Source organism: Paralichthys olivaceus, chromosome 7, assembly GCF_024713975.1.
Source record: "Paralichthys olivaceus isolate ysfri-2021 chromosome 7, ASM2471397v2, whole genome shotgun sequence".
Lineage (NCBI taxonomy): Eukaryota > Metazoa > Chordata > Actinopteri > Pleuronectiformes > Paralichthyidae > Paralichthys > Paralichthys olivaceus.
The window spans coordinates 18,807,893-18,829,012 of NC_091099.1; the positions used below are offsets into that span (position 1 = coordinate 18,807,893).

The following is a 21,120-nucleotide window of genomic DNA, read 5'->3' on the forward strand; positions in this document are numbered from 1 at the left end:
AACAGCAATTTATCTCCATCTCAGTTAAATGTACCTGACTTTTAATACTAACAGTAGAACCCCACCACAACATGGCTGGTTTCATTTACTTTTGGGTCCCATTATGCAGTGTTAAACCCTAGCATAGGGTTGTGCAGATGTTTGAGACCCTCCGTCTGTAAATCAGTCTCATCATCCTTTCGCAGTGGCAGTATCGTAGCCTATGAGGTCAATCCGAGGCGTGATTATTGCTAGTTGAAAACTTTAACCAATTCCCGCCTTGACGACCTGAAATACAGTCGGCAATGGCAATTTTTGATGGTCTCTAAGGAGACTGATCATTTTGTGAATATTAAAGCAGAGGTATCGTCTTGTTAGTCTGAGCAGTATTTAAACACTTGAATTTCCTACTACTACAATACTTCAGCACATGAGTAAAGTTACTCTCAGGTCTGACTCAAACCATAATTGCTGGGTCAACATTGAAATAAGTAGCCCCCCCCTACCAAACTAAGTACAATCACTTAATAAACCACATCAGTTTATCCTGCTTAAACAGCAATTTATCTCCATCTCAGTTAAATGTACCTGACTTTTAATACTAACAGTAGAACCCCACCACAACATAGCTGGTTTCATTTACTTTGGGGTCCCATTATGCAGTGTTAAACCCTAGCATAGGGTTGTGCAGATGTTTGAGACCGTCCTTCTGTAAATCAGTCTCATCATCCTTTCGCAGTGGCAGTATCGTAGCCTATGAGGTCAATCCGAGGCGTGATTATTGCTAGTTGAAAACTTTAACCAATTCCCGCCTTGACGACCTGAAATATAGTCGGCAATGGCAATTTTTGATGGTCTCTAAGGAGACTGATAATTTTGTGAATATTAAATCAGATGAGCCATCTTGTTAGTTTGAGCAGTATTCCAACACTTGGGTTTCCTACTACTACAATACTTCAGCAAAAGAGTAAAGTTACTTTCAGGTCTGACTCAAACCATAATTGTTGGGCCAACATTTAAATGAGTAGCCCCGCCTACCAAACTAAGTACAATCACTTAATAAACCATATCAGTTTGTCCTGCTTAAACAGCAATTTATCTCCATCTCAGTTAAATGTACCTGACTTTTAATACTAACAGTAGAACCCCACCACAACATGGCTGGTTTCATTTACTTTTGGGTCCCATTATGCAGTGTTAAACCCTAGCATAGGGTTGTGCAGATGTTTGAGACCCTCCGTCTGTAAATCAGTCTCATCATCCTTTCGCAGTGGCAGTATCGTAGCCTATGAGGTCAATCCGAGGCGTGATTATTGCTAGTTGAAAACTTTAACCAATTCCCGCCTTGACGACCTGAAATACAGTCGGCAATGGCAATTTTTGATGGTCTCTAAGGAGACTGATCATTTTGTGAATATTAAAGCAGAGGTATCATCTTGTTAGTCTGAGCAGTATTTAAACACTTGAATTTCCTACTACTACAATACTTCAGCACATGAGTAAAGTTACTCTCAGGTCTGACTCAAACCATAATTGCTGGGTCAACATTGAAATAAGTAGCCCCCCCCTACCAAACTAAGTACAATCACTTAATAAACCACATCAGTTTATCCTGCTTAAACAGCAATTTATCTCCATCTCAGTTAAATGTACCTGACTTTTAATACTAACAGTAGAACCCCACCACAACATAGCTGGTTTCATTTACTTTGGGGTCCCATTATGCAGTGTTAAACCCTAGCATAGGGTTGTGCAGATGTTTGAGACCCTCCTTCTGTAAATCAGTCTCATCATCCTTTCGCAGTGGCAGTATCGTAGCCTATGAGGTCAATCCGAGGCGTGATTATTGCTAGTTGAAAACTTTAACCAATTCCCGCCTTGACGACCTGAAATATAGTCGGCAATGGCAATTTTTGATGGTCTCTAAGGAGACTGATAATTTTGTGAATATTAAATCAGACGAGCCATCTTGTTAGTTTGAGCAGTATTCCAACACTTCGGTTTCCTACTACTACAATACTTCAGCAAAAGAGTAAAGTTACTTTCAGGTCTGACTCAAACCATAATTGTTGGGCCAACATTTAAATGAGTAGCCCCGCCTACCAAACTAAGTACAATCACTTAATAAACCATATCAGTTTGTCCTGCTTAAACAGCAATTTATCTCCATCTCAGTTAAATGTACCTGACTTTTAATACTAACAGTAGAACCCCACCACAACATGGCTGGTTTCATTTACTTTTGGGTCCCATTATGCAGTGTTAAACCCTAGCATAGGGTTGTGCAGATGTTTGAGACCCTCCGTCTGTAAATCAGTCTCATCATCCTTTCGCAGTGGCAGTATCGTAGCCTATGAGGTCAATCCGAGGCGTGATTATTGCTAGTTGAAAACTTTAACCAATTCCCGCCTTGACGACCTGAAATACAGTCGGCAATGGCAATTTTTGATGGTCTCTAAGGAGACTGATCATTTTGTGAATATTAAAGCAGAGGTATCATCTTGTTAGTCTGAATTGTATTTAAACACTTGAATTTCCTACTACTACAATAGTTCAGCACATGAGTAAAGTTACTCTCAGGTCTGACTCAAACCATAATTGCTGGGCCAACATTGAAATAAGTAGCCCCCCCCCTACCAAACTAAGTACAATCACTTAATAAACCACATCAGTTTATCCTGCTTAAACAGCAATTTATCTCCATCTCAGTTAAATGTACCTGACTTTTAATACTAACAGTAGAACCCCACCACAACATGGCTGGTTTCATTTACTTTGGGGTCCCATTATGCAGTGTTAAACCCTAGCATAGGGTTGTGCAGATGTTTGAGAGACTCCGTCTGTAAATCAGTCTCATCATCCTTTCGCAGTGGCAGTATCGTAGCCTATGAGGTCAATCCGAGGCGTGATTATTGCTAGTTGAAAACTTTAACCAATTCCCGCCTTGACGACCTGAAATATAGTCGGCAATGGCAATTTTTGATGGTCTCTAAGGAGACTGATAATTTTGTGAATATTAAATCAGACGAGCCATCTTGTTAGTCTGAGCAGTATTCCAACACTTGGGTTTCCTACTACTACAATACTTCAGCAAAAGAGTAAAGTTACTTTCAGGTCTGACTCAAACCATAATTGTTGGGCCAACATTTAAATGAGTAGCCCCGCCTACCAAACTAAGTACAATCACTTAATAAACCATATCAGTTTGTCCTGCTTAAACAGCAATTTATCTCCATCTCAGTTAAATGTACCTGACTTTTAATACTAACAGTAGAACTCCACCACAACATGGCTGGTTTCATTTACTTTTGGGTCCCATTATGCAGTGTTAAACCCTAGCATAGGGTTGTGCAGATGTTTGAGACACTCCGTCTGTAAATCAGTCTCATCATCCTTTCGCAGTGGCAGTATCGTAGCCTATGAGGTCAATCCGAGGCGTGATTATTGCTAGTTGAAAACTTTAACCAATTCCCGCCTTGACGACCTGAAATATAGTCGGCAATGGCAATTTTTGATGGTCTCTAAGGAGACTGATCATTTTGTGAATATTAAAGCAGAGGTATCATCTTGTTAGTCTGAGCAGTATTTAAACACTTGAATTTCCTACTACTACAATACTTTAGCACATGAGTAAAGTTACTCTCAGGTCTGACTCAAACCATAATTGCTGGGCCAACATTGAAATAAGTAGCCCCCCCCCCTACCAAACTAAGTACAATCACTTAATAAACCACATCAGTTTATCCTGCTTAAACAGCAATTTATCTCCATCTCAGTTAAATGTACCTGACTTTTAATACTAACAGTAGAACCCCACCACAACATAGCTGGTTTCATTTACTTTGGGGTCCCATTATGCAGTGTTAAACCCTAGCATAGGGTTGTGCAGATGTTTGAGACCCTCCTTCTGTAAATCAGTCTCATCATCCTTTCGCAGTGGCAGTATCGTAGCCTATGAGGTCAATCCGAGGAGTGATTATTGCTAGTTGAAAACTTTAACCAATTCCCGCCTTGACGACCTGAAATGTAGTCGGCAATGGCAATTTTTGATGGTCTCTAAGGAGACTGATAATTTTGTGAATATTAAATCAGACGATGCATCTTGTTAGTTTGAGCAGTATTCAAACCCTTGCATTTCCTACTACTACAATACTTCAGCACAAGAGTAAAGTTACTCTCAGGTCTGACTCAAACCATAATTGTTGGGCCAACATTTAAATGAGTAGCCCCGCCTACCAAACTAAGTACAATCACTTAATAAACCATATCAGTTTATCCTGCTTAAACAGCAATTTATCTCCATCTCAGTTAAATGTACCTGACTTTTAATACTGACAGTAGAAGCCCACCACAACATAGCTGGTTTCATTTACTTTTGGGTCCCATTATGCAGTGTTAAACCCTAGCATAGGGTTGTGCAGATGTTCGAGACGCTCCGTCTGTAAATCAGTCTCATCATCCTTTCGCAGTGGCAGTATCGTAGCCTATGAGGTCAATCCGAGGCGTGATTATTGCTAGTTGAAAACTTTAACCAATTCCCGCCTTGACGACCGGAAATATAGTCGGCAATGGCAATTTTTGATGGTCTCTAAGGAGACTGATCATTTTGTGAATATTAAAGCAGAGGTATCATCTTGTTAGTCTGAGCAGTATTCAAACAATTGAATTTCCTACTACTACAATACTTAAGCACAAGAGTAAAGTTACTCTCAGGTCTGACTCAAACCATAATTGCCGGGCCAACATTTAAACGAGTAGCCCCCCCTACCAAACTAAGTACAATCACTTAATAAACCACATCAGTTTATCCTGCTTAAACAGCAATTTATCTCCATCTCAGTTAAATGTACCTGACTTTTAATACCAACAGTAGAACCCCACCACAACATGGCTGGTTTCATTTACTTTGGGGTCCCATTATGCAGTGTTAAACCCTAGCATAGGGTTGTGCAGATGTTTGAGACCATCCGTCTGTAAATCAGTCTCATCATCCTTTCGCAGTGGCAGTATCGTAGCCTATGAGGTCAATCCGAGGCGTGATTATTGCTAGTTGAAAACTTTAACCAATTCCCGCCTTGACGACCTGAAATATAGTCGGCAATGGCAATTTTTGATGGTCTCTAAGGAGACTGATAATTTTGTGAATATTAAATCAGACGACGCATCTTGTTAGTTTGAGCAGTATACAAACCCTTGCATTTCCTACTACTACAATACTTCAGCACAAGAGTAAAGTTACTCTCAGGTCTGACTCAAACCATAATTGTTGGGCCAACATTTAAATGAGTAGCCCCGCCTACCAAACTAAGTACAATCACTTAATAAACCACATCAGTTTATCCTGCTTAAACAGCAATTTATCTCCATCTCAGTTAAATGTACCTGACTTTTAATACTAACAGTAGAACCCCACCACAACATGGCTGGTTTCATTTACTTTTGGGTCCCATTATGCAGTGTTAAACCCTAGCATAGGGTTGTGCAGATGTTTGAGACCCTCCGTCTGTAAATCAGTCTCATCATCCTTTCGCAGTGGCAGTATCGTAGCCTATGAGGTCAATCCGAGGCGTGATTATTGCTAGTTGAAAACTTTAACCAATTCCCGCCTTGACGACCTGAAATATAGTCGGCAATGGCAATTTTTGATGGTCTCTAAGGAGACTGATCATTTTGTGAATATTAAATCAGACGATGCATCTTGTTAGTTTGAGCAGTATACAAACCCTTGCATTTCCTACTACTACAATACTTCAGCACAAGAGTAAAGTTACTCTCAGGTCTGACTCAAACCATAATTGTTGGGCCAACATTTAAATGAGTAGCCCCGCCTACCAAACTAAGTACAATCACTTAATAAACCACATCAGTTTATCCTGCTTAAACAGCAATTTATCTCCATCTCAGTTAAATGTACTTGACTTTTAATACTAACAGTAGAACCCCACCACAACATGGCTGGTTTCATTTACTTTTGGGTCCCATTATGCAGTGTTAAACCCTAGCATAGGGTTGTGCAGATGTTCGAGACCCTCCGTCTGTAAATCAGTCTCATCATCCTTTCGCAGTGGCAGTATCGTAGCCTATGAGGTCAATCCGAGGCGTGATTATTGCTAGTTGAAAACTTTAACCAATTCCCGCCTTGACGACCTGAAATACAGTCGGCAATGGCAATTTTTGATGGTCTCTAAGGAGACTGATCATTTTGTGAATATTAAAGCAGAGGTATCGTCTTGTTAGTCTGAGCAGTATTTAAACACTTGAATTTCCTACTACTACAATACTTCAGCACATGAGTAAAGTTACTCTCAGGTCTGACTCAAACCATAATTGCTGGGTCAACATTGAAATAAGTAGCCCCCCCCTACCAAACTAAGTACAATCACTTAATAAACCACATCAGTTTATCCTGCTTAAACAGCAATTTATCTCCATCTCAGTTAAATGTACCTGACTTTTAATACTAACAGTAGAACCCCACCACAACATAGCTGGTTTCATTTACTTTGGGGTCCCATTATGCAGTGTTAAACCCTAGCATAGGGTTGTGCAGATGTTTGAGACCGTCCTTCTGTAAATCAGTCTCATCATCCTTTCGCAGTGGCAGTATCGTAGCCTATGAGGTCAATCCGAGGCGTGATTATTGCTAGTTGAAAACTTTAACCAATTCCCGCCTTGACGACCTGAAATATAGTCGGCAATGGCAATTTTTGATGGTCTCTAAGGAGACTGATAATTTTGTGAATATTAAATCAGATGAGCCATCTTGTTAGTTTGAGCAGTATTCCAACACTTGGGTTTCCTACTACTACAATACTTCAGCAAAAGAGTAAAGTTACTTTCAGGTCTGACTCAAACCATAATTGTTGGGCCAACATTTAAATGAGTAGCCCCGCCTACCAAACTAAGTACAATCACTTAATAAACCATATCAGTTTGTCCTGCTTAAACAGCAATTTATCTCCATCTCAGTTAAATGTACCTGACTTTTAATACTAACAGTAGAACCCCACCACAACATGGCTGGTTTCATTTACTTTTGGGTCCCATTATGCAGTGTTAAACCCTAGCATAGGGTTGTGCAGATGTTTGAGACCCTCCGTCTGTAAATCAGTCTCATCATCCTTTCGCAGTGGCAGTATCGTAGCCTATGAGGTCAATCCGAGGCGTGATTATTGCTAGTTGAAAACTTTAACCAATTCCCGCCTTGACGACCTGAAATACAGTCGGCAATGGCAATTTTTGATGGTCTCTAAGGAGACTGATCATTTTGTGAATATTAAAGCAGAGGTATCATCTTGTTAGTCTGAGCAGTATTTAAACACTTGAATTTCCTACTACTACAATACTTCAGCACATGAGTAAAGTTACTCTCAGGTCTGACTCAAACCATAATTGCTGGGTCAACATTGAAATAAGTAGCCCCCCCCTACCAAACTAAGTACAATCACTTAATAAACCACATCAGTTTATCCTGCTTAAACAGCAATTTATCTCCATCTCAGTTAAATGTACCTGACTTTTAATACTAACAGTAGAACCCCACCACAACATAGCTGGTTTCATTTACTTTGGGGTCCCATTATGCAGTGTTAAACCCTAGCATAGGGTTGTGCAGATGTTTGAGACCCTCCTTCTGTAAATCAGTCTCATCATCCTTTCGCAGTGGCAGTATCGTAGCCTATGAGGTCAATCCGAGGCGTGATTATTGCTAGTTGAAAACTTTAACCAATTCCCGCCTTGACGACCTGAAATATAGTCGGCAATGGCAATTTTTGATGGTCTCTAAGGAGACTGATAATTTTGTGAATATTAAATCAGACGAGCCATCTTGTTAGTTTGAGCAGTATTCCAACACTTCGGTTTCCTACTACTACAATACTTCAGCAAAAGAGTAAAGTTACTTTCAGGTCTGACTCAAACCATAATTGTTGGGCCAACATTTAAATGAGTAGCCCCGCCTACCAAACTAAGTACAATCACTTAATAAACCATATCAGTTTGTCCTGCTTAAACAGCAATTTATCTCCATCTCAGTTAAATGTACCTGACTTTTAATACTAACAGTAGAACCCCACCACAACATGGCTGGTTTCATTTACTTTTGGGTCCCATTATGCAGTGTTAAACCCTAGCATAGGGTTGTGCAGATGTTTGAGACCCTCCGTCTGTAAATCAGTCTCATCATCCTTTCGCAGTGGCAGTATCGTAGCCTATGAGGTCAATCCGAGGCGTGATTATTGCTAGTTGAAAACTTTAACCAATTCCCGCCTTGACGACCTGAAATACAGTCGGCAATGGCAATTTTTGATGGTCTCTAAGGAGACTGATCATTTTGTGAATATTAAAGCAGAGGTATCATCTTGTTAGTCTGAATTGTATTTAAACACTTGAATTTCCTACTACTACAATAGTTCAGCACATGAGTAAAGTTACTCTCAGGTCTGACTCAAACCATAATTGCTGGGCCAACATTGAAATAAGTAGCCCCCCCCCTACCAAACTAAGTACAATCACTTAATAAACCACATCAGTTTATCCTGCTTAAACAGCAATTTATCTCCATCTCAGTTAAATGTACCTGACTTTTAATACTAACAGTAGAACCCCACCACAACATGGCTGGTTTCATTTACTTTGGGGTCCCATTATGCAGTGTTAAACCCTAGCATAGGGTTGTGCAGATGTTTGAGACACTCCGTCTGTAAATCAGTCTCATCATCCTTTCGCAGTGGCAGTATCGTAGCCTATGAGGTCAATCCGAGGCGTGATTATTGCTAGTTGAAAACTTTAACCAATTCCCGCCTTGACGACCTGAAATATAGTCGGCAATGGCAATTTTTGATGGTCTCTAAGGAGACTGATAATTTTGTGAATATTAAATCAGACGAGCCATCTTGTTAGTCTGAGCAGTATTCCAACACTTGGGTTTCCTACTACTACAATACTTCAGCAAAAGAGTAAAGTTACTTTCAGGTCTGACTCAAACCATAATTGTTGGGCCAACATTTAAATGAGTAGCCCCGCCTACCAAACTAAGTACAATCACTTAATAAACCATATCAGTTTGTCCTGCTTAAACAGCAATTTATCTCCATCTCAGTTAAATGTACCTGACTTTTAATACTAACAGTAGAACTCCACCACAACATGGCTGGTTTCATTTACTTTTGGGTCCCATTATGCAGTGTTAAACCCTAGCATAGGGTTGTGCAGATGTTTGAGACCCTCCGTCTGTAAATCAGTCTCATCATCCTTTCGCAGTGGCAGTATCGTAGCCTATGAGGTCAATCCGAGGCGTGATTATTGCTAGTTGAAAACTTTAACCAATTCCCGCCTTGACGACCTGAAATATAGTCGGCAATGGCAATTTTTGATGGTCTCTAAGGAGACTGATCATTTTGTGAATATTAAAGCAGAGGTATCATCTTGTTAGTCTGAGCAGTATTTAAACACTTGAATTTCCTACTACTACAATACTTTAGCACATGAGTAAAGTTACTCTCAGGTCTGACTCAAACCATAATTGCTGGGCCAACATTGAAATAAGTAGCCCCCCCCCCTACCAAACTAAGTACAATCACTTAATAAACCACATCAGTTTATCCTGCTTAAACAGCAATTTATCTCCATCTCAGTTAAATGTACCTGACTTTTAATACTAACAGTAGAACCCCACCACAACATAGCTGGTTTCATTTACTTTGGGGTCCCATTATGCAGTGTTAAACCCTAGCATAGGGTTGTGCAGATGTTTGAGACCCTCCTTCTGTAAATCAGTCTCATCATCCTTTCGCAGTGGCAGTATCGTAGCCTATGAGGTCAATCCGAGGAGTGATTATTGCTAGTTGAAAACTTTAACCAATTCCCGCCTTGACGACCTGAAATGTAGTCGGCAATGGCAATTTTTGATGGTCTCTAAGGAGACTGATAATTTTGTGAATATTAAATCAGACGATGCATCTTGTTAGTTTGAGCAGTATTCAAACCCTTGCATTTCCTACTACTACAATACTTCAGCACAAGAGTAAAGTTACTCTCAGGTCTGACTCAAACCATAATTGTTGGGCCAACATTTAAATGAGTAGCCCCGCCTACCAAACTAAGTACAATCACTTAATAAACCATATCAGTTTATCCTGCTTAAACAGCAATTTATCTCCATCTCAGTTAAATGTACCTGACTTTTAATACTGACAGTAGAAGCCCACCACAACATAGCTGGTTTCATTTACTTTTGGGTCCCATTATGCAGTGTTAAACCCTAGCATAGGGTTGTGCAGATGTTCGAGACGCTCCGTCTGTAAATCAGTCTCATCATCCTTTCGCAGTGGCAGTATCGTAGCCTATGAGGTCAATCCGAGGCGTGATTATTGCTAGTTGAAAACTTTAACCAATTCCCGCCTTGACGACCGGAAATATAGTCGGCAATGGCAATTTTTGATGGTCTCTAAGGAGACTGATCATTTTGTGAATATTAAAGCAGAGGTATCATCTTGTTAGTCTGAGCAGTATTCAAACAATTGAATTTCCTACTACTACAATACTTAAGCACAAGAGTAAAGTTACTCTCAGGTCTGACTCAAACCATAATTGCCGGGCCAACATTTAAACGAGTAGCCCCCCCTACCAAACTAAGTACAATCACTTAATAAACCACATCAGTTTATCCTGCTTAAACAGCAATTTATCTCCATCTCAGTTAAATGTACCTGACTTTTAATACCAACAGTAGAACCCCACCACAACATGGCTGGTTTCATTTACTTTGGGGTCCCATTATGCAGTGTTAAACCCTAGCATAGGGTTGTGCAGATGTTTGAGACCATCCGTCTGTAAATCAGTCTCATCATCCTTTCGCAGTGGCAGTATCGTAGCCTATGAGGTCAATCCGAGGCGTGATTATTGCTAGTTGAAAACTTTAACCAATTCCCGCCTTGACGACCTGAAATATAGTCGGCAATGGCAATTTTTGATGGTCTCTAAGGAGACTGATAATTTTGTGAATATTAAATCAGACGACGCATCTTGTTAGTTTGAGCAGTATACAAACCCTTGCATTTCCTACTACTACAATACTTCAGCACAAGAGTAAAGTTACTCTCAGGTCTGACTCAAACCATAATTGTTGGGCCAACATTTAAATGAGTAGCCCCGCCTACCAAACTAAGTACAATCACTTAATAAACCACATCAGTTTATCCTGCTTAAACAGCAATTTATCTCCATCTCAGTTAAATGTACCTGACTTTTAATACTAACAGTAGAACCCCACCACAACATGGCTGGTTTCATTTACTTTTGGGTCCCATTATGCAGTGTTAAACCCTAGCATAGGGTTGTGCAGATGTTTGAGACCCTCCGTCTGTAAATCAGTCTCATCATCCTTTCGCAGTGGCAGTATCGTAGCCTATGAGGTCAATCCGAGGCGTGATTATTGCTAGTTGAAAACTTTAACCAATTCCCGCCTTGACGACCTGAAATATAGTCGGCAATGGCAATTTTTGATGGTCTCTAAGGAGACTGATCATTTTGTGAATATTAAATCAGACGATGCATCTTGTTAGTTTGAGCAGTATACAAACCCTTGCATTTCCTACTACTACAATACTTCAGCACAAGAGTAAAGTTACTCTCAGGTCTGACTCAAACCATAATTGTTGGGCCAACATTTAAATGAGTAGCCCCGCCTACCAAACTAAGTACAATCACTTAATAAACCACATCAGTTTATCCTGCTTAAACAGCAATTTATCTCCATCTCAGTTAAATGTACTTGACTTTTAATACTAACAGTAGAACCCCACCACAACATGGCTGGTTTCATTTACTTTTGGGTCCCATTATGCAGTGTTAAACCCTAGCATAGGGTTGTGCAGATGTTCGAGACCCTCCGTCTGTAAATCAGTCTCATCATCCTTTCGCAGTGGCAGTATCGTAGCCTATGAGGTCAATCCGAGGCGTGATTATTGCTAGTTGAAAACTTTAACCAATTCCCGCCTTGATGACCTGAAATATAGTCGGCAATGGCAATTTTTGATGGTCTCTAAGGAGACTGATAATTTTGTGAATATTAAATCAGACGATGCATCTTGTTAGTTTGAGCAGTATTCAAACCCTTGCATTTCCTACTACTACAATACTTCAGCACAAGAGTAAAGTTACTCTCAGGTCTGACTCAAACCATAATTGTTGGGCCAACATTTAAATGAGTAGCCCCGCCTACCAAACTAAGTACAATCACTTAATAAACCATATCAGTTTATCCTGCTTAAACAGCAATTTATCTCCATCTCAGTTAAATGTACCTGACTTTTAATACCAACAGTAGAACCCCACCACAACATGGCTGGTTTCATTTACTTTTGGGTCCCATTATGCAGTGTTAAACCCTAGCATAGGGTTGTGCAGATGTTTGAGACCTTCCGTCTGTAAATCAGTCTCATCATTCTTTCGCAGTGGCAGTATCGTAGCCTATGAGGTCAATCCGAGGCGTGATTATTGCTAGTTGAAAACTTTAACCAATTCCCGCCTTGACGACCTGAAATATAGTCGGCAATGGCAATTTTTGATGGTCTCTAAGGAGACTGATCATTTTGTGAATATTAAATCAGACGATGCATCTTGTTAGTTTGAGCAGTATTCAAACCCTTGCATTTCCTACTACTACAATACTTCAGCACAAGAGTAAAGTTACTCTCAGGTCTGACTCAAACCATAATTGTTGGGCCAACATTTAAATGAGTAGCCCCGCCTACCAAACTAAGTACAATCACTTAATAAACCATATCAGTTTATCCTGCTTAAACAGCAATTTATCTCCATCTCAGTTAAATGTACCTGACTTTTAATACCAACAGTAGAACCCCACCACAACATGGCTGGTTTCATTTACTTTTGGGTCCCATTATGCAGTGTTAAACCCTAGCATAGGGTTGTGCAGATGTTTGAGACACTCCGTCTGTAAATCAGTCTCATCATCCTTTCGCAGTGGCAGTATCGTAGCCTATGAGGTCAATCTGAGGCGTGATTATTGCTAGTTGAAAACTTTAACCAATTCCCGCCTTGACGACCTGAAATATAGTCGGCAATGGCAATTTTTGATGGTCTCTAAGGAGACTGATCATTTTGTGAATATTAAATCAGACGAGCCATCTTGTTAGTCTGAGCAGTATTCAAACAATTGAATTTCCTACTACTACAATACTTAAGCACAAGAGTAAAGTTACTCTCAGGTCTGACTCAAACCATAATTGCCGGGCCAACATTTAAATGAGTAGCCCCCCCTACCAAACTAAGTACAATCACTTAATAAACCACATCAGTTTATCCTGCTTAAACAGCAATTTATCTCCATCTCAGTTAAATGTACTTGACTTTTAATACTAACAGTAGAACCCCACCACAACATAGCTGGTTTCATTTACTTTTGGGTCCCATTATGCAGTGTTAAACCCTAGCATAGGGTTGTGCAGATGTTCGAGACCCTCCGTCTGTAAATCAGTCTCATCATCCTTTCGCAGTGGCAGTATCGTAGCCTATGAGGTCAATCCGAGGCGTGATTATTGCTAGTTGAAAACTTTAACCAATTCCCGCCTTGACGACCTGAAATATAGTCGGCAATGGCAATTTTTGATGGTCTCTAAGGAGACTGATAATTTTGTGAATATTAAATCAGACGATGCATCTTGTTAGTTTGAGCAGTATTCAAACCCTTGCATTTCCTACTACTACAATACTTCAGCACAAGAGTAAAGTTACTCTCAGGTCTGACTCAAACCATAATTGTTGGGCCAACATTTAAATGAGTAGCCCCGCCTACCAAACTAAGTACAATCACTTAATAAACCATATCAGTTTATCCTGCTTAAACAGCAATTTATCTCCATCTCAGTTAAATGTACCTGACTTTTAATACCAACAGTAGAACCCCACCACAACATGGCTGGTTTCATTTACTTTTGGGTCCCATTATGCAGTGTTAAACCCTAGCATAGGGTTGTGCAGATGTTTGAGACACTCCGTCTGTAAATCAGTCTCATCATCCTTTCGCAGTGGCAGTATCGTAGCCTATGAGGTCAATCTGAGGCGTGATTATTGCTAGTTGAAAACTTTAACCAATTCCCGCCTTGACGACCTGAAATATAGTCGGCAATGGCAATTTTTGATGGTCTCTAAGGAGACTGATCATTTTGTGAATATTAAATCAGACGATGCATCTTGTTAGTTTGAGCAGTATTTAAACACTTGAATTTCCTACTACTACAATACTTCAGCACATGAGTAAAGTTACTCTCAGGTCTGACTCAAACCATAATTGCTGGGTCAACATTGAAATAAGTAGCCCCCCCCTACCAAACTAAGTACAATCACTTAATAAACCACATCAGTTTATCCTGCTTAAACAGCAATTTATCTCCATCTCAGTTAAATGTACCTGACTTTTAATACTAACAGTAGAACCCCACCACAACATAGCTGGTTTCATTTACTTTGGGGTCCCATTATGCAGTGTTAAACCCTAGCATAGGGTTGTGCAGATGTTTGAGACCCTCCTTCTGTAAATCAGTCTCATCATCCTTTCGCAGTGGCAGTATCGTAGCCTATGAGGTCAATCCGAGGCGTGATTATTGCTAGTTGAAAACTTTAACCAATTCCCGCCTTGACGACCTGAAATATAGTCGGCAATGGCAATTTTTGATGGTCTCTAAGGAGACTGATAATTTTGTGAATATTAAATCAGACGAGCCATCTTGTTAGTTTGAGCAGTATTCCAACACTTCGGTTTCCTACTACTACAATACTTCAGCAAAAGAGTAAAGTTACTTTCAGGTCTGACTCAAACCATAATTGTTGGGCCAACATTTAAATGAGTAGCCCCGCCTACCAAACTAAGTACAATCACTTAATAAACCATATCAGTTTGTCCTGCTTAAACAGCAATTTATCTCCATCTCAGTTAAATGTACCTGACTTTTAATACTAACAGTAGAACCCCACCACAACATGGCTGGTTTCATTTACTTTTGGGTCCCATTATGCAGTGTTAAACCCTAGCATAGGGTTGTGCAGATGTTTGAGACCCTCCGTCTGTAAATCAGTCTCATCATCCTTTCGCAGTGGCAGTATCGTAGCCTATGAGGTCAATCCGAGGCGTGATTATTGCTAGTTGAAAACTTTAACCAATTCCCGCCTTGACGACCTGAAATACAGTCGGCAATGGCAATTTTTGATGGTCTCTAAGGAGACTGATCATTTTGTGAATATTAAAGCAGAGGTATCATCTTGTTAGTCTGAATTGTATTTAAACACTTGAATTTCCTACTACTACAATACTTCAGCACATGAGTAAAGTTACTCTCAGGTCTGACTCAAACCATAATTGCTGGGCCAACATTGAAATAAGTAGCCCCCCCCCTACCAAACTAAGTACAATCACTTAATAAACCACATCAGTTTATCCTGCTTAAACAGCAATTTATCTCCATCTCAGTTAAATGTACCTGACTTTTAATACTAACAGTAGAACCCCACCACAACATGGCTGGTTTCATTTACTTTGGGGTCCCATTATGCAGTGTTAAACCCTAGCATAGGGTTGTGCAGATGTTTGAGACACTCCGTCTGTAAATCAGTCTCATCATCCTTTCGCAGTGGCAGTATCGTAGCCTATGAGGTCAATCCGAGGCGTGATTATTGCTAGTTGAAAACTTTAACCAATTCCCGCCTTGACGACCTGAAATATAGTCGGCAATGGCAATTTTTGATGGTCTCTAAGGAGACTGATAATTTTGTGAATATTAAATCAGACGAGCCATCTTGTTAGTCTGAGCAGTATTCCAACACTTGGGTTTCCTACTACTACAATACTTCAGCAAAAGAGTAAAGTTACTTTCAGGTCTGACTCAAACCATAATTGTTGGGCCAACATTTAAATGAGTAGCCCCGCCTACCAAACTAAGTACAATCACTTAATAAACCATATCAGTTTGTCCTGCTTAAACAGCAATTTATCTCCATCTCAGTTAAATGTACCTGACTTTTAATACTAACAGTAGAACTCCACCACAACATGGCTGGTTTCATTTACTTTTGGGTCCCATTATGCAGTGTTAAACCCTAGCATAGGGTTGTGCAGATGTTTGAGACCCTCCGTCTGTAAATCAGTCTCATCATCCTTTCGCAGTGGCAGTATCGTAGCCTATGAGGTCAATCCGAGGCGTGATTATTGCTAGTTGAAAACTTTAACCAATTCCCGCCTTGACGACCTGAAATATAGTCGGCAATGGCAATTTTTGATGGTCTCTAAGGAGACTGATCATTTTGTGAATATTAAAGCAGAGGTATCATCTTGTTAGTCTGAGCAGTATTTAAACACTTGAATTTCCTACTACTACAATACTTTAGCACATGAGTAAAGTTACTCTCAGGTCTGACTCAAACCATAATTGCTGGGCCAACATTGAAATAAGTAGCCCCCCCCCCTACCAAACTAAGTACAATCACTTAATAAACCACATCAGTTTATCCTGCTTAAACAGCAATTTATCTCCATCTCAGTTAAATGTACCTGACTTTTAATACTAACAGTAGAACCCCACCACAACATAGCTGGTTTCATTTACTTTGGGGTCCCATTATGCAGTGTTAAACCCTAGCATAGGGTTGTGCAGATGTTTGAGACCCTCCTTCTGTAAATCAGTCTCATCATCCTTTCGCAGTGGCAGTATCGTAGCCTATGAGGTCAATCCGAGGAGTGATTATTGCTAGTTGAAAACTTTAACCAATTCCCGCCTTGACGACCGGAAATATAGTCGGCAATGGCAATTTTTGATGGTCTCTAAGGAGACTGATCATTTTGTGAATATTAAAGCAGAGGTATCATCTTGTTAGTTTGAGCAGTATTCAAACAATTGAATTTCCTACTACTACAATACTTAAGCACAAGAGTAAAGTTACTCTCAGGTCTGACTCAAACCATAATTGCCGGGCCAACATTTAAACGAGTAGCCCCCCCTACCAAACTAAGTACAATCACTTAATAAACCACATCAGTTTATCCTGCTTAAACAGCAATTTATCTCCATCTCAGTTAAATGTACCTGACTTTTAATACTAACAGTAGAACCCCACCACAACATGGCTGGTTTCATTTACTTTGGGGTCCCATTATGCAGTGTTAAACCCTAGCATAGGGTTGTGCAGATGTTTGAGACCATCCGTCTGTAAATCAGTCTCATCATCCTTTCGCAGTGGCAGTATCGTAGCCTATGAGGTCAATCCGAGGCGTGATTATTGCTAGTTGAAAACTTTAACCAATTCCCGCCTTGACGACCTGAAATATAGTCGGCAATGGCAATTTTTGATGGTCTCTAAGGAGACTGATAATTTTGTGAATATTAAATCAGACGACGCATCTTGTTAGTTTGAGCAGTATACAAACCCTTGCATTTCCTACTACTACAATACTTCAGCACAAGAGTAAAGTTACTCTCAGGTCTGACTCAAACCATAATTGTTGGGCCAACATTTAAATGAGTAGCCCCGCCTACCAAACTAAGTACAATCACTTAATAAACCACATCAGTTTATCCTGCTTAAACAGCAATTTATCTCCATCTCAGTTAAATGTACCTGACTTTTAATACTAACAGTAGAACCCCACCACAACATGGCTGGTTTCATTTACTTTTGGGTCCCATTATGCAGTGTTAAACCCTAGCATAGGGTTGTGCAGATGTTTGAGACCCTCCGTCTGTAAATCAGTCTCATCATCCTTTCGCAGTGGCAGTATCGTAGCCTATGAGGTCAATCCGAGGCGTGATTATTGCTAGTTGAAAACTTTAACCAATTCCCGCCTTGACGACCTGAAATATAGTCGGCAATGGCAATTTTTGATGGTCTCTAAGGAGACTGATCATTTTGTGAATATTAAATCAGACGATGCATCTTGTTAGTTTGAGCAGTATACAAACCCTTGCATTTCCTACTACTACAATACTTCAGCACAAGAGTAAAGTTACTCTCAGGTCTGACTCAAACCATAATTGTTGGGCCAACATTTAAATGAGTAGCCCCGCCTACCAAACTAAGTACAATCACTTAATAAACCACATCAGTTTATCCTGCTTAAACAGCAATTTATCTCCATCTCAGTTAAATGTACTTGACTTTTAATACTAACAGTAGAACCCCACCACAACATGGCTGGTTTCATTTACTTTTGGGTCCCATTATGCAGTGTTAAACCCTAGCATAGGGTTGTGCAGATGTTCGAGACCCTCCGTCTGTAAATCAGTCTCATCATCCTTTCGCAGTGGCAGTATCGTAGCCTATGAGGTCAATCCGAGGCGTGATTATTGCTAGTTGAAAACTTTAACCAATTCCCGCCTTGATGACCTGAAATATAGTCGGCAATGGCAATTTTTGATGGTCTCTAAGGAGACTGATAATTTTGTGAATATTAAATCAGACGATGCATCTTGTTAGTTTGAGCAGTATTCAAACCCTTGCATTTCCTACTACTACAATACTTCAGCACAAGAGTAAAGTTACTCTCAGGTCTGACTCAAACCATAATTGTTGGGCCAACATTTAAATGAGTAGCCCCGCCTACCAAACTAAGTACAATCACTTAATAAACCATATCAGTTTATCCTGCTTAAACAGCAATTTATCTCCATCTCAGTTAAATGTACCTGACTTTTAATACCAACAGTAGAACCCCACCACAACATGGCTGGTTTCATTTACTTTTGGGTCCCATTATGCAGTGTTAAACCCTAGCATAGGGTTGTGCAGATGTTTGAGACCTTCCGTCTGTAAATCAGTCTCATCATCCTTTCGCAGTGGCAGTATCGTAGCCTATGAGGTCAATCCGAGGCGTGATTATTGCTAGTTGAAAACTTTAACCAATTCCCGCCTTGACGACCTGAAATATAGTCGGCAATGGCAATTTTTGATGGTCTCTAAGGAGACTGATCATTTTGTGAATATTAAATCAGACGATGCATCTTGTTAGTTTGAGCAGTATTCAAACCCTTGCATTTCCTACTACTACAATACTTCAGCACAAGAGTAAAGTTACTCTCAGGTCTGACTCAAACCATAATTGTTGGGCCAACATTTAAATGAGTAGCCCCGCCTACCAAACTAAGTACAATCACTTAATAAACCATATCAGTTTATCCTGCTTAAACAGCAATTTATCTCCATCTCAGTTAAATGTACCTGACTTTTAATACCAACAGTAGAACCCCACCACAACATGGCTGGTTTCATTTACTTTTGGGTCCCATTATGCAGTGTTAAACCCTAGCATAGGGTTGTGCAGATGTTTGAGACACTCCGTCTGTAAATCAGTCTCATCATCCTTTCGCAGTGGCAGTATCGTAGCCTATGAGGTCAATCTGAGGCGTGATTATTGCTAGTTGAAAACTTTAACCAATTCCCGCCTTGACGACCTGAAATATAGTCGGCAATGGCAATTTTTGATGGTCTCTAAGGAGACTGATCATTTTGTGAATATTAAATCAGACGAGCCATCTTGTTAGTCTGAGCAGTATTCAAACAATTGAATTTCCTACTACTACAATACTTAAGCACAAGAGTAAAGTTACTCTCAGGTCTGACTCAAACCATAATTGCCGGGCCAACATTTAAATGAGTAGCCCCCCCTACCAAACTAAGTACAATCACTTAATAAACCACATCAGTTTATCCTGCTTAAACAGCAATTTATCTCCATCTCAGTTAAATGTACTTGACTTTTAATACTAACAGTAGAACCCCACCACAACATAGCTGGTTTCATTTACTTTTGGGTCCCATTATGCAGTGTTAAACCCTAGCATAGGGTTGTGCAGATGTTCGAGACCCTCCGTCTGTAAATCAGTCTCATCATCCTTTCGCAGTGGCAGTATCGTAGCCTATGAGGTCAATCCGAGGCGTGATTATTGCTAGTTGAAAACTTTAACCAATTCCCGCCTTGACGACCTGAAATATAGTCGGCAATGGCAATTTTTGATGGTCTCTAAGGAGACTGATAATTTTGTGAATATTAAATCAGACGATGCATCTTGTTAGTTTGAGCAGTATTCAAACCCTTGCATTTCCTACTACTACAATACTTCAGCACAAGAGTAAAGTTACTCTCAGGTCTGACTCAAACCATAATTGTTGGGCCAACATTTAAATGAGTAGCCCCGCCTACCAAACTAAGTACAATCACTTAATAAACCATATCAGTTTATCCTGCTTAAACAGCAATTTATCTCCATCTCAGTTAAATGTACCTGACTTTTAATACCAACAGTAGAACCCCACCACAACATGGCTGGTTTCATTTACTTTTGGGTCCCATTATGCAGTGTTAAACCCTAGCATAGGGTTGTGCAGATGTTTGAGACACTCCGTCTGTAAATCAGTCTCATCATCCTTTCGCAGTGGCAGTATCGTAGCCTATGAGGTCAATCCGAGGCGTGATTATTGCTAGTTGAAAACTTTAACCAATTCCCGCCTTGACGACCTGAAATATAGTCGGCAATGGCAATTTTTGATGGTCTCTAAGGAGACTGATAATTTTGTGAATATTAAATCAGATGATGCATCTTGTTAGTTTGAGCAGTATTCCAACACTTGGGTTTCCTACTACTACAATACTTCAGCACAAGAGTAAAGTTACTCTCAGGTCTGACTCAAACCATAATTGTTGGGCCAACATTTAAATGAGTAGCCCCGCCTACCAAACTAAGTACAATCACTTAATAAACCATATCAGTTTATCCTGCTTAAACAGCAATTTATCTCCATCTCAGTTAAATGTACCTGACTTTTAATACCAACAGTAGAACCCCACCACAACATGGCTGGTTTCATTTACTTTTGGGTCCCATTATGCAGTGTTAAACCCTAGCATAGGGTTGTGCAGATGTTTGAGACACTCCGTCTGTAAATCAGTCTCATCATCCTTTCGCAGTGGCAGTATCGTAGCCTATGAGGTCAGTCCGAGGCGTGATTATTGCTAGTTGAAAACTTTAACCAATTCCCGCCTTGACGACCTGAAATATAGTCGGCAATGGCAATTTTTGATGGTCTCTAAGGAGACTGATCATTTTGTGAATATTAAAGCAGAGGTATCATCTT

At 40.0% G+C, this 21,120-nt stretch overlaps 1 long non-coding RNA gene and 40 other non-coding genes across 41 annotated transcripts in view; all 41 read left to right on the forward strand.

Moving 5' to 3' along the window:
• LOC138410829 (uncharacterized) overlaps positions 1-21,120 on the forward strand; it is a 73,469-nt gene that overhangs the window by 20,509 nt on the left and 31,840 nt on the right. The window lies entirely within an intron of this gene.
• LOC138410959 (U4 spliceosomal RNA) lies at positions 174-313 on the forward strand. The gene has a single exon (XR_011243602.1). It is a non-coding gene; the product is annotated as a U4 spliceosomal RNA (small nuclear RNA).
• Positions 707-846, forward strand: LOC138411018 (U4 spliceosomal RNA). The gene has a single exon (XR_011243661.1). It is a non-coding gene; the product is annotated as a U4 spliceosomal RNA (small nuclear RNA).
• LOC138410960 (U4 spliceosomal RNA) lies at positions 1,239-1,378 on the forward strand. The gene has a single exon (XR_011243603.1). It is a non-coding gene; the product is annotated as a U4 spliceosomal RNA (small nuclear RNA).
• On the forward strand, positions 1,772-1,911 carry LOC138411019 (U4 spliceosomal RNA). Its single transcript, XR_011243662.1, has one exon. It is a non-coding gene; the product is annotated as a U4 spliceosomal RNA (small nuclear RNA).
• Positions 2,304-2,443, forward strand: LOC138410962 (U4 spliceosomal RNA). Its single transcript, XR_011243605.1, has one exon. It is a non-coding gene; the product is annotated as a U4 spliceosomal RNA (small nuclear RNA).
• LOC138411020 (U4 spliceosomal RNA) lies at positions 2,838-2,977 on the forward strand. The gene has a single exon (XR_011243663.1). It is a non-coding gene; the product is annotated as a U4 spliceosomal RNA (small nuclear RNA).
• Positions 3,370-3,509, forward strand: LOC138411021 (U4 spliceosomal RNA). The gene has a single exon (XR_011243664.1). It is a non-coding gene; the product is annotated as a U4 spliceosomal RNA (small nuclear RNA).
• On the forward strand, positions 3,905-4,044 carry LOC138410992 (U4 spliceosomal RNA). Its single transcript, XR_011243635.1, has one exon. It is a non-coding gene; the product is annotated as a U4 spliceosomal RNA (small nuclear RNA).
• On the forward strand, positions 4,437-4,576 carry LOC138410946 (U4 spliceosomal RNA). Its single transcript, XR_011243589.1, has one exon. It is a non-coding gene; the product is annotated as a U4 spliceosomal RNA (small nuclear RNA).
• LOC138411022 (U4 spliceosomal RNA) lies at positions 4,969-5,108 on the forward strand. The gene has a single exon (XR_011243665.1). It is a non-coding gene; the product is annotated as a U4 spliceosomal RNA (small nuclear RNA).
• Positions 5,501-5,640, forward strand: LOC138410938 (U4 spliceosomal RNA). Its single transcript, XR_011243581.1, has one exon. It is a non-coding gene; the product is annotated as a U4 spliceosomal RNA (small nuclear RNA).
• On the forward strand, positions 6,033-6,172 carry LOC138410963 (U4 spliceosomal RNA). The gene has a single exon (XR_011243606.1). It is a non-coding gene; the product is annotated as a U4 spliceosomal RNA (small nuclear RNA).
• LOC138411023 (U4 spliceosomal RNA) lies at positions 6,566-6,705 on the forward strand. The gene has a single exon (XR_011243666.1). It is a non-coding gene; the product is annotated as a U4 spliceosomal RNA (small nuclear RNA).
• Positions 7,098-7,237, forward strand: LOC138410964 (U4 spliceosomal RNA). Its single transcript, XR_011243607.1, has one exon. It is a non-coding gene; the product is annotated as a U4 spliceosomal RNA (small nuclear RNA).
• LOC138411024 (U4 spliceosomal RNA) lies at positions 7,631-7,770 on the forward strand. Its single transcript, XR_011243667.1, has one exon. It is a non-coding gene; the product is annotated as a U4 spliceosomal RNA (small nuclear RNA).
• LOC138410965 (U4 spliceosomal RNA) lies at positions 8,163-8,302 on the forward strand. The gene has a single exon (XR_011243608.1). It is a non-coding gene; the product is annotated as a U4 spliceosomal RNA (small nuclear RNA).
• On the forward strand, positions 8,697-8,836 carry LOC138411025 (U4 spliceosomal RNA). Its single transcript, XR_011243668.1, has one exon. It is a non-coding gene; the product is annotated as a U4 spliceosomal RNA (small nuclear RNA).
• Positions 9,229-9,368, forward strand: LOC138411026 (U4 spliceosomal RNA). Its single transcript, XR_011243669.1, has one exon. It is a non-coding gene; the product is annotated as a U4 spliceosomal RNA (small nuclear RNA).
• LOC138410993 (U4 spliceosomal RNA) lies at positions 9,764-9,903 on the forward strand. The gene has a single exon (XR_011243636.1). It is a non-coding gene; the product is annotated as a U4 spliceosomal RNA (small nuclear RNA).
• LOC138410947 (U4 spliceosomal RNA) lies at positions 10,296-10,435 on the forward strand. Its single transcript, XR_011243590.1, has one exon. It is a non-coding gene; the product is annotated as a U4 spliceosomal RNA (small nuclear RNA).
• LOC138411027 (U4 spliceosomal RNA) lies at positions 10,828-10,967 on the forward strand. Its single transcript, XR_011243671.1, has one exon. It is a non-coding gene; the product is annotated as a U4 spliceosomal RNA (small nuclear RNA).
• On the forward strand, positions 11,360-11,499 carry LOC138410940 (U4 spliceosomal RNA). Its single transcript, XR_011243583.1, has one exon. It is a non-coding gene; the product is annotated as a U4 spliceosomal RNA (small nuclear RNA).
• Positions 11,892-12,031, forward strand: LOC138410971 (U4 spliceosomal RNA). The gene has a single exon (XR_011243614.1). It is a non-coding gene; the product is annotated as a U4 spliceosomal RNA (small nuclear RNA).
• On the forward strand, positions 12,424-12,563 carry LOC138410978 (U4 spliceosomal RNA). Its single transcript, XR_011243621.1, has one exon. It is a non-coding gene; the product is annotated as a U4 spliceosomal RNA (small nuclear RNA).
• Positions 12,956-13,095, forward strand: LOC138410980 (U4 spliceosomal RNA). Its single transcript, XR_011243623.1, has one exon. It is a non-coding gene; the product is annotated as a U4 spliceosomal RNA (small nuclear RNA).
• Positions 13,488-13,627, forward strand: LOC138411029 (U4 spliceosomal RNA). The gene has a single exon (XR_011243673.1). It is a non-coding gene; the product is annotated as a U4 spliceosomal RNA (small nuclear RNA).
• LOC138410981 (U4 spliceosomal RNA) lies at positions 14,020-14,159 on the forward strand. The gene has a single exon (XR_011243624.1). It is a non-coding gene; the product is annotated as a U4 spliceosomal RNA (small nuclear RNA).
• LOC138411030 (U4 spliceosomal RNA) lies at positions 14,553-14,692 on the forward strand. The gene has a single exon (XR_011243674.1). It is a non-coding gene; the product is annotated as a U4 spliceosomal RNA (small nuclear RNA).
• On the forward strand, positions 15,085-15,224 carry LOC138410966 (U4 spliceosomal RNA). The gene has a single exon (XR_011243609.1). It is a non-coding gene; the product is annotated as a U4 spliceosomal RNA (small nuclear RNA).
• Positions 15,619-15,758, forward strand: LOC138411031 (U4 spliceosomal RNA). The gene has a single exon (XR_011243675.1). It is a non-coding gene; the product is annotated as a U4 spliceosomal RNA (small nuclear RNA).
• On the forward strand, positions 16,151-16,290 carry LOC138411032 (U4 spliceosomal RNA). The gene has a single exon (XR_011243676.1). It is a non-coding gene; the product is annotated as a U4 spliceosomal RNA (small nuclear RNA).
• Positions 16,686-16,825, forward strand: LOC138410996 (U4 spliceosomal RNA). Its single transcript, XR_011243639.1, has one exon. It is a non-coding gene; the product is annotated as a U4 spliceosomal RNA (small nuclear RNA).
• Positions 17,218-17,357, forward strand: LOC138411033 (U4 spliceosomal RNA). The gene has a single exon (XR_011243677.1). It is a non-coding gene; the product is annotated as a U4 spliceosomal RNA (small nuclear RNA).
• On the forward strand, positions 17,750-17,889 carry LOC138410941 (U4 spliceosomal RNA). The gene has a single exon (XR_011243584.1). It is a non-coding gene; the product is annotated as a U4 spliceosomal RNA (small nuclear RNA).
• On the forward strand, positions 18,282-18,421 carry LOC138410973 (U4 spliceosomal RNA). Its single transcript, XR_011243616.1, has one exon. It is a non-coding gene; the product is annotated as a U4 spliceosomal RNA (small nuclear RNA).
• On the forward strand, positions 18,814-18,953 carry LOC138410942 (U4 spliceosomal RNA). The gene has a single exon (XR_011243585.1). It is a non-coding gene; the product is annotated as a U4 spliceosomal RNA (small nuclear RNA).
• LOC138410982 (U4 spliceosomal RNA) lies at positions 19,346-19,485 on the forward strand. Its single transcript, XR_011243625.1, has one exon. It is a non-coding gene; the product is annotated as a U4 spliceosomal RNA (small nuclear RNA).
• Positions 19,878-20,017, forward strand: LOC138411034 (U4 spliceosomal RNA). The gene has a single exon (XR_011243678.1). It is a non-coding gene; the product is annotated as a U4 spliceosomal RNA (small nuclear RNA).
• Positions 20,410-20,549, forward strand: LOC138411035 (U4 spliceosomal RNA). Its single transcript, XR_011243679.1, has one exon. It is a non-coding gene; the product is annotated as a U4 spliceosomal RNA (small nuclear RNA).
• On the forward strand, positions 20,942-21,081 carry LOC138410969 (U4 spliceosomal RNA). The gene has a single exon (XR_011243612.1). It is a non-coding gene; the product is annotated as a U4 spliceosomal RNA (small nuclear RNA).